General features: G+C 49.7%; 1 long non-coding RNA gene across 1 annotated transcript; it reads left to right on the top strand.

Annotated features, from left to right (window-relative positions):
* Window positions 1-5,438: 5,438 nt before the first annotated feature.
* On the top strand, window positions 5,439-10,004 carry LOC140607406 (uncharacterized). Its single transcript, XR_012009444.1, has 2 exons — window positions 5,439-6,595; window positions 6,950-10,004. It is a non-coding gene; the product is annotated as an uncharacterized lncRNA (long non-coding RNA).
* Window positions 10,005-10,262: the final 258 nt, after the last annotated feature.

Here is a 10,262-nt window from a genome sequence, read left to right as displayed (position 1 = left end):
GGTCTGGTGCCAGCAGGTGGGAAAGCCAAAGAACCTTGGCCTTGGAGTTCGTCAACCTGTGGGCCAAGTCCAGTTTGGCTACTTTTTGACTATGAGGTTCTGGATGAGCCAATTCAATTTCCCAAGCTTTCATTTTTCTCATCTGTAAAATGGGGCTATAAATTTATACCATACAGGGCTGTTGTGAGGAGTGTGAGTCCTCTCCAGGGACTCTGCTGGTGGGACTGGAGCTGGAATCGCTTGCGTCTTGGGGAGGGGCTGGGTGCAAGGGAAACCAAACCTCCAAAGGCCAATTTGACCAAAGCTAAGGGTCATAAGATATGTACTCCTCTAGTGCATGTGTTCTTCTTTTAAGATAATATCCTATGGATTTTTTTTTCATTGTATCACATGGGAGATTTTCATCTTAAACTGATTTTTCATAAATCCTTTAAAAAGTCCTTTTCTGTCTTCTCAGCACTTCAGCATTGGGGGGATTCTTTTGCAGATTTTGCTAAATAAGCAACTCCACAAATTGTCCAAATTTGTTGCTTTGCTCAAAATGTATTTCTTTTAATTATACTTTTCGATTTTGATTTCAATTTTTATTAACATTGTACATGCACTCCGTTCTGCAAGACTTACAATTGTAGCATCCTATCTAATCTCTTTGCCCTCAATTCCCAGCCACCAGAGACTGCTGTTTTCAACAAGACACAGCAATTTCTTTTTCATTTACTTTTGTGCTTCCAAATAACATGCTCATTCTGTTTTTAAAATCTTATAAAAGTTCATTTTTTGTGATTGAAAAACTCTTCACTGAATTAAATGCATAAAATATCAATGTATATACAAAAGGATTTATTTTATTTTTTATTTTTTAAAAAATTATTTATTTATTTATTTATTCATGAGAGACACACACAGAGAGAGAGAGAGAGAGGCAGAGAAACAGGCAGAGGGAGAAGCAGGCTCCATGCAGGGAGCCTGACGTGGGACTTGATCCTGGGTCTCCAGGATCACGCCCTGAGCCGAAGGCAGGCGCTAAACCACTGAGCCACCCAGGCTGCCCATACAAAAGGATTTAATGCATAATATATACAATTATCTTTAAAAAGGCAGGACACAAATCCTAAGAATGAGTTCTTGCTATTTCCTTTTATTTCTTTTTTTTAATACAGTTTCTTCATTGGTTTGCTTAAGAATGCCCAAAGTGGGGTCCAAACTCATGATCTGGAGATCAAGAGTTACACGCTCTGCTGAGCCAGCCAGGTGCCTCATCCCCTTTTATTTCTTGATTTTCAGTTTTAGATTTAATCTGCTACCCTCATATTTTGGAAAAGAAGAGTTTCCTTCCTGTACAATCCCCCTCTATGCTTCCCCTGGTAACATCTTCCTTACATGATCATGTCATTAATTTGGGATTGGATGAATATTCAGAGTTTGTCTTATGACAATGTAAATGTTATTGACAGCCCAGCCACATAGAGTGCTATGATTACATTGACTTTCTTGCATGTGTTTCTGTTTCTCCTGGGATTATCCATCTTCATTGTTTTTTGCTTGCTTATTTTCAGGGTTCTACCTGGTTAACCCCAAACCCTATGGCTGGAGATGAGGTTATTAGGCAACCCTCTGCTTCATCTTTTTTTTTTTTTTTTTTTTTTAGAGATATACAACAGTGGTCTCCTTTAACACTTTTACAATGTTGTGTGGCATGGGATTAGAAAATAATTCTAAGAGACTTCAAGCTACAGAAAATATGTAAGAATGGTGTGAAGAACTCCATTTGCCCTACATCCAGACACCTGATTCACATTTGACCAGTTGCTCCCATGACATCATGGATAGAAAGTGACCCAGCCCAGCATCCTATGCCATGCCTCCGTAGAGTTCCTCTGTCCTACCTAAAGTCTCACACTCTTGATGTTTTAAAGAGAACAAGCCAGTCATTTTGCAAAACGTTGCTCCATTTGGATTTATCCATGTTTTCCTGGTAATTATGCCAGGATTGTGCGTTTGGGGGCAGGGATAGCACAGGAGAAATGCTGTGTTCTCTCACTGCCCCTCTCAGGTGCCAACCAATGTCAACTTGTTGACACTGGTAGTGTTAACCTTGATCACCATTTGACCCGGTTTCTCCATCGTCAAGGTTACTTTTGTGCAAACAAGTTTCTGGGTGGAGATACTTTAGCACTATGTAAAAATTCCATTCCTTATTTCCCTTATGTCTCTAGTTTTAGCATTCCTCGATGCCACCTGCCTGAAATCATCATCATCATCATCATCACCAAAACGTGATTTTCTTCTTCCCTTGTTTTTTGGCATTCTATTGTAAGGAAAAACATTCTCTTCTACTCATTTATTCATTTGTCCACAATGGTGTGGATTCATGGATTCCTATTTTATTTGATGGGCTATGACCCATCACTCATTAATTTTGGTATGTGAGTTATACCAGGTTTGGCCAGAAGAAGCCCCAGCCAGCTCTTGTGTCCTTTTGGCATGCGTCCCTTCGTGCTCTGGGCACTCCTTTACTTTCTGACACTAGGCTTATCTAGTACTTTCTTTGGCTCTACATAGGAGCCAGCCATTCCTCCAAAGAGCTTGATATCAGTCTAGGAGGAGGATGCTATTTTAAAAATAAGATCTAGGTGCTAAGTGTGCTTGTTGCTACTGGTGTGTTGCTGCTCCCAGACCTTCTTGAGTAGAGCTGTAGAAACACACACACACACACACACACACACACACACACACACACTTTCTGGCTGACCACTCCATTTCCAACCCAGCACCACGGAGTTCTTCAGTGTTTTCTTTTCATATTCATGCCTCCCTTGTCAGCAAGAAATCTGCCTCCTTTAATCCACATGGATGATGCAACTGCTCCATCCCCTGCATACATCTGTTCTCTGACCCTCTAGGTTAGGGTCCCACCCAGCCTTAACTCTGGCCTCACAGGGGCCACCACATCCCCACCCCACCCCCCCCATCTGCCCTGAGACTTCCTGCTGGATGATCTGAGAAAGGAAGGCAGGCAGGGGGAAGAATGGCAAGAAAAGAGAGTGGGTGAGGGGGGAAGAAGGGAAAGAAAGAGAATAGGCCAACAGGCATGGGATGGATTTTATAGCTTCAGAAGATTTCTGGCATTTTTAAGAATGTTTCCATTGTCTCTACTTCACCTCCCTGATGTAGCCATTGGAGGGAAGTGGAATAAAGACACCAGGGAGTGCAGGCTGCACCCCAGTTTGAGCTGCAGATCCCAGAGGTGGAGGCCCTTGGCCCTTCAAAGGCTTTACCCATTCATCTCCTGCATATTATTAAAGACTACGCATTTAAAGAATTTTTTTTAAGTCGAGGTAAATATGCTTAGCTCCAAGAGTTGGTGATATGACAAACTGATTCTCTGCTACATTGTCAGGATGAGGACTGGGAAGTGAAGAGGGTCCCTATGCACAGACTCTCAGGTCCCCTCCTCCTCCACCCAGAGTACTTCTACTCATCTGTGTTTGAACTACTGGGCCTTACCAGGTTCTTCTTAGGTTTAGAAAGAAAACTGAGCCTGGATGCAAGTCTCACTGGGCCTCCAGCTTGCTGTGTGACCTTGGACAGGCCCCTTGCCTTCCCTGGGCCTCAGCTGCCCCTTGGGGAAAGGAGAGGTTGGCTTCTGAGTTCTGTGCATCTCTGCCTTAGGAGGTGGCACACACAGCTGGGGACTGGTGGAGTCTTCTTTGGCCACCAGTTCCCAAGGCAAGGGAGAGAGGAGCCAAGCTTCCCTTCCTCTGCCAGAGGAATAGGTCCTCGGGCTGGGTCTGGGCCTGCAGCCAAGGGGAAACACAGACAATACACTGGAGTCACCCTGACCGCTTGGGACACGTTGTGCAACTTCCGCCCCGGGCCTGCAAATAAGACTTTGGCCCTTGGACTTCGAGCTCTGAGCAGCCCTCTCCCCTTCCCAGGACTGAGGCCCTCCAGTCTAGGAGACAAGCCTGGGGAGTGGACAGGGTGCTTTCTTAGTCCCAAAGGTGGCCAGGTGGCTCTGAGTTCTCACCAAGGAGGGTTTTACCAAAAGGGGTCAGAACACATGCTGCGGGAGCAAATGAAGGAGGCCAGCAGGTGGGGAAACTCTGTGTGAAAGTGTGTTTGCCTGTGTCTGTGTGTGAGCAGCAGCACATGTGAGCTAGGTGGGAGGATTTGCCTGTGGCACGGTCATCCCCATGGTCCACGGTCATCAGGGGAGTGATATTTGAAGGTTGTCTGAATGCTGCCTTAAGCCCATGTAGACGCATAGGAGTAAATGCACCAATCTGCCCAGGAAGTGAGTCCAAGTGTTTGGGGGCACCTTGGTGAGCAGATGTTCGTGTGTGTTAGCTGTTCCCATGCATGCATATTTTGGGACATGTTGCAGATTGCATGCATGTGAGGTGATGCACGTGGGCGTGATTCCCTGGGACCACGTGTGGGTTGTGTGGCTAGGAGTGTGTACTGATGGATGTGCATGTGGGTGTGAATCATGTATATGTGTATATTGGTGGATGGTCGTGTCTGCCCACTGTGAGTACAAATGTGTGTGTGTGCTCACACAGGTGTGAGCCCCTGACTGCTGAGCCTGTGGTCTCTGTGGGGGTGTGATGGTTTGTAGACATGTACAGCCTCTGGTCCATGTGAGTGCACGTGAAGCATGGATGTTCATGCAAGTGCTGGTGTAGGACACGTGTCCCTGGGGATTCGGCCCAGCTCATCACGTGCTTCACCTTATCGCTCCCCACAAACCTGCCAAGGACCCTGCATGCTTCCAGTAAGTCTGCATTCTGAGCCCAATTTCTCCACCTGTGCCATGGAGGGTGAGGCTGGTCTGGAGGAGTTATCAGGCTCCTCTTCCCTTTGTGGGAGCCTGTGTGAGCACCCACAAGGAACATGGATAATATGGGAAAATTGAGAGCCCAGAAATCCTAAGATTTGCCTTGGCCCCTGGGTGAGGGGCAAGAGGCTGGGATGGGATACAGCCAGAAAGGGCCTGAGGGATCTGCTGGAGCCTTCCACCTGATCAGGCCCTGCTGCAGCCTAGAGGCAGGGGGCTGCCCTGAGTGACTACCCAGGGCTCTGGAAAGGGAAAAAGGAGTATGGGGGGATGGGAACGGCTAGGGGACCTCCATGAGCAGCTCCCAAAAGGAGTCTCAGGGGCTTTGGGTGGGAGGCAGGAGTACACCTCCCTGCTCACTCAAAGGAGTCTGTCCTAACTTCCTTACTCCTTAACTGGTGGGGCCCTGAGTGGCTCCTATCATGGAGGCACCTTCATTCCCCTCAGGACTGGATTTTTTTTTTTTTTTTTTTTAGGGCTGGTTTTAAAATTCAAGGCTTTGGCCTGAGTGTCAGAGATGATCCTGAAGCTGGTGGAAAAGCTTGCTTAATGCCTGCTCTGGCCCTCTGTAGGGCTGGCGGGATGGATGGGGTGCTTTTTGCTGCCTTCACTACCTTCTCTACCCCCACTCCTCACAGTCCCTCCCAGCCGTGATGCAGACAAGCCCTGTGTGCAGCATAGTAAAGGGACAGCATCGAAGCATCACGGTACACTCCACCTTTGCTGCAAAGGGCAGTGTCAGCACAAGAAGGTTCTGTTTGCAGAGAGCAGGTTCACTGCAAGGAGCTCAAAGAAGCTATAGCCCCATCCAGCCCCACTGTGATGTGCCCACAGGACTCAGGTTCTGGGCCTAACCACCCAGGCCAAGGACTCTGGGCTTGGAGAAGAGGGAAGCAATTCCACAGGAAAGGAAGTCCTCGATGTCTCCTACAAAAGTCAGGGCCAGTGAGAAGAACAGAGGGCACCCCAGATATTTCAAACAGAAGAAGTTTAATACGGGCAATTGGTTACCCAGGAGAGGAAAGAGCTGAAAAGCCAAACAGCGAATGGTAAGACAGTGTAGTCTGGGCATGAGCTACTACCAGGTCAGGGTGGGGCAACACACGGAGGAGGTGACAATTCTGCTTGGGGGTGGTGGAATCATGGCAGGAGCCACTGCATGGCTGAACCACAGAGGACTGGGTAGTTTTGTAGGAGCTGAAGATGAGAAGACAGCCCTGGAACAATGACACCCTCCCCCCACGAAGCAGAGGGAGAGGGGGAGAAACAGTCTGATGTCTCCCACCTCCCCAGACCTCTCCCAGTACTTCCCAGTGGCCCAGCCTAGCATGAAGCCAGTTGGCAAAGGAGCCTGGGAAAAGCGGTTTGCAGGAGGTGGGCTGTCACATATGAAAGCAAATGAGCAATGCCCAGCACTTCCCCCTGTCACACTCTGCATGGGGTGAGAACTCAGGAAAAGCAAAGAAATATTTGGCACTGTCCCCGGGACTATGGATATGACTAAGTTTTGATAAGAGTTTAATGGACCGCGCGCACACACACCTTTCCCGGTGCCACCTGCTTCCTAAGTGTGGCTAAGCAGTCCCCACCCCAGCCCAGCGAACTCAGGACAAGACCCTTGTGCTGGAGTCCAGGAAACTGAGGCTTGCAGAAGGGAAGTAGCTTCTCTCAGGCCTCACAGCTGGAAGATGGCAGAGCCTGGGCTCATATTCACATTGGTGTGACTCCAGGGCCCGTGGGCCTGAGAGAGAAATGGTAAGTCTGGTGTCAGGTCCTACTGCTGGGAGCAGATGCTGATTACCAATCTGGGTTGGAGGCACTGGGTAAAATTCTCTGAAGGAGAGAGGATAGGGTGAGGCCAGCTGGGGAGAGAGATGCAGGTTGGGAAACAGAGTGTAGTGGGAAAGAGCAGGACGTGGGGTCTCAGCAGGCTGGGTCAAATCTGCTCTGCCGCGTACCAGTGTGTGACCGGATCTCTGAGCCTCAGCTTCTCATCTGTGAAATGGGCATAATAGTAGGCCTAGTCCCTGCTTCACGGGGCTGTGTGAGAACTGTGAGTTGGACAAGCGCTTGCTACTATTCAGTGCTATTCTCATTTCTGTTTTGTAGGTTAGGAATTGAAGAGGTAAAGCAGATGAATGAAGATGGTACCACTAGGAAGTAGGATATGACTGAGTCTGCGCTGCCTCTGTGGCACTCCCTCCGACCCTCTCCCTTGTGGTCTGGCCCTCCAGACTCCTTCTTTATCTCAGTGGCCCACACCACCCATCCCCACTGTGATGTGGAGTTGCCTTCTCCTTGTGTCTCCCCTCTGATAAGTCACCTCCTCCTGGCAGCCTCCAAACTTGGAGCTGCCCCAGCTTCCTGCTATTGCTGGCCTCTGGGCTGCAGTACCATCTCCCACTGGGTTTCTCAGCTCTTCTATCCTTCTAGCCAGCCCCCTATATTAACTTCTCTCCGTTAGGAACCTAGTGTTTTGGTTTTCCTGCTGATACCTCGCCTGGTACAATTGTCACCAGTTATTGTGGGATTCCTTAGACGAGGAATGCTTCCACGTGCCTCTCATGTGTTAAAGCACAAGGTAGGAACCCTCGCCGCACTTGACAGAAGCAGAAGTAGAAGTAGGGCATCTGGAGAGGAGAAGCCACTGGCCTGCAGTCACACAGCTAATGAGAGACAGGGCTGGGCTCCCAGTCAGGGGGTAGAAATCCAGAGCCCACGCCCTGCCTACCGCCTGGCCTGCCATTGGCCATCCTGACTGCCAGATGACTGCCTAGGTGCCAGAACCCTGCCCTGATGGCAGCCTCTGTGACATCTCCATCTGGCTGCTCTGCCCTACAACAGCCCTCAGTGACATGACTGTGGATGGCATCTCTGCACCTGCTCTCCAGCTGAAGACCCCAGTGTCTGCTGAGGGGCCAGTAGGGGATTTCGGACCCTTCACGCTCCGTGGCCTCCTCGCTCTTCTTCCTCACTCCAGCGTCTCTTCCTGCCAGCCTCTTCCGCCCCTGCCACTCCTGGCATGCCACTCCATGCCAGAACCCTCGATGACTCATCCACATAGAGCTTTCGCTTCCTCCTTCTTGTTAAAGGCTCTTGGCCTGCTGCAGCTGCAGAAAGGAGGTGCCTCCTTGGGGGCTCGAAGGCCCGGAGGAGCAGCCATGGGCCCTGCTGAGGGCTCAGGGCCCAGACGCAAGGAGCTGGGGTGCTGTCCCTGTGGAGCATAAGGTGGCAAGAGGGCTTCTCAGGCTCCCTGCCAGACACTGGCCTGGGCCAAACTCTCTCCAAATGGCCGGTCACCTACACAGGCTGGCATACCGGGGGCCGACCTAGAATTTTTAAGCTGGAATTGTGCCTCTCCTACTTATGAGACATCAGAGGGACCCGTCTTCATTCATTTGTTCGTTTGTGCATGGATGCTTCATGACTTTCTCCCTCTGTTCCCTCATTTAACAAATCTGTCCTGGTCTCCTAGGTACCAAGTAGTCCCTAGTGGACCAAGAAACCGAAGTTCATTCTCTGCCCATGAGGATCTCCCAGGTGAGGGGGTGGGAAGTGAGGTTGAGGGACAGATCTGTAAACAGAGAACCTGAGTAGGGTTAAAGAAAACCCAAAACAGGGACGCCTGGGTGGCTCAGCCGTTGAGCATCTGCCTTTGGCTCAGGGCGTGATCCCAGGGTTCCGGGATCGAGTCCCACATCAGGCTCCTTGCATGATGCTTCTCCCTCTGCCTCTGTCTCTCTCTGGCTCTGTCTTTCATGAATAAGTAAAATTTAAAAGAAAAAAAGAAAACCCAAAACGGTAGGGAAGCCTTGGGGGTACTTCTGAGATCTCTTCATACAGTTTACCAGACATGTGTACACAGAAATGCTTCCTCATTACAAGCTGGCTTCCTCTCCCTTTAGAGCATTCTATAGCGACCAGCTGCTCCAAGGGCAAGGCTAAAAATTAAACTTCACTGAGCCTCCTCGGTGCAGGTGTGTTGTGCAACTTCGAGGGGTTGGGGAGGGCCCATTCATATCCTAGTCTAAGGGGATGGCATCTGGTTGAATGACCCTGCTGTGGAGCCAGACCTGGGTTACACTTAGGGTCATTTTCTTACCATGTGACTTTAAGGAAGTTGGTCATCTCTGAGCCTTGGTTTACTCATCTGTAAAATGAAGCTATTGATAACGTCAGTGTTGTGTTTTTGCAAGAATTCAATGAGATCATCCATGCAGAGCACCTGTACCATGTAAACATTGAAGCACTTGGTAAATGCCAGCTGTCATAACAAATACTACTGTTTACAATGAGGTTCTATGGGTGCCTGAATCCCCCCCCACCCCCATGTATGTGTCTGTCTGGCTGTCTCAAGGGTGGTCAGGGAAGGCTTCCCCAAAGAGGTGACATTGACCTTGTGTCTTGAAGGAGAAAGTGGGGGAAAAGCATTCCAGGTAAGGGGAAAGGCCAGATGAAGTCAGGGTGTGGGGAGCACTTTGGGGCAGGCAAAAGGACCAGGCCAAGAGTGGCCTGGAGGGGTGGGCCTGGGCTCCTCAGGCCTCAATGCTACAGCCTGGCTGGGAGCAACTGTTGGATCTGGGTGGGTGGGGACTGCCCCAGCTTGGTATCTGAGATACTGGCAGCTCTCACCCTTTTGTCCCCTCCCATTTCTGGGCCTCCACTTCCTTCCCCTGCACAGACCACAGAGGCATTTCAAAGGAAGCTGCTACTTATTTTAGCAGTGATCCCTGGACACCCCCACCCACAGCTACCCCTGCCCCTCTAGGCCCCTGTGAAGGGCATCAGGCCATTCTTCTGAGTCATAGCCTCAGTGAGGGCCTGGTCCTACCCCCTTTCCTGCAGCAAGCCAAGCCCAGTCTCAATGGTTGAAGACATGGGTTCAAGCCCAGCTCTGGCATTAACTTACTGGACAACATCTTAGTCCCTTCATCTTCCAAGTCTTGGGTCCCCACTGGGCAGGCACTGACCTCTGGGCAGAAAGTGGGGTGGGGATGGATGTGCTGCCACACTCCTCTGTTGTCAGACTGGAAGAACTAGAGACAGGGTTGCAGGCAAGATCGAGTTTGGGGGCCCAGAAGCTTATACTTTGGAGGTCTGGCCTTAAGAAAAACAGAATCACAAATACAGATACTTATGAAAGTAAAATTCTATTTAGAAAGAATCTGTGCATGTGAAGCTTTTTTTTTTCAGCGTCCTGAAAATCTGGTTTTTGGAGAGGGTCCCCCAAATCCTCAGGAGACAGTGGGGAAACTGAAGCAAAGAGCGAGGATGTCACTGGTCTACACGATCACACAGTTGGGGACTGGAAGGCTAGGATTTGAACCCAGATTTGTCAAAACCTGATGCCCACATTTTGCTCCCTATCCTCAATAGCCCCTCAAAGTCCCACTGGTGTGAGGGAGGAAGGAAGAGAGACTGC

Source organism: Canis lupus, chromosome 16 (genome assembly GCF_048164855.1).
Source record: "Canis lupus baileyi chromosome 16, mCanLup2.hap1, whole genome shotgun sequence".
NCBI lineage: Eukaryota > Metazoa > Chordata > Mammalia > Carnivora > Canidae > Canis > Canis lupus.
Note: the sequence above shows the minus strand (reverse complement) of the source record. Positions and strands in the feature narration are given on the sequence as shown.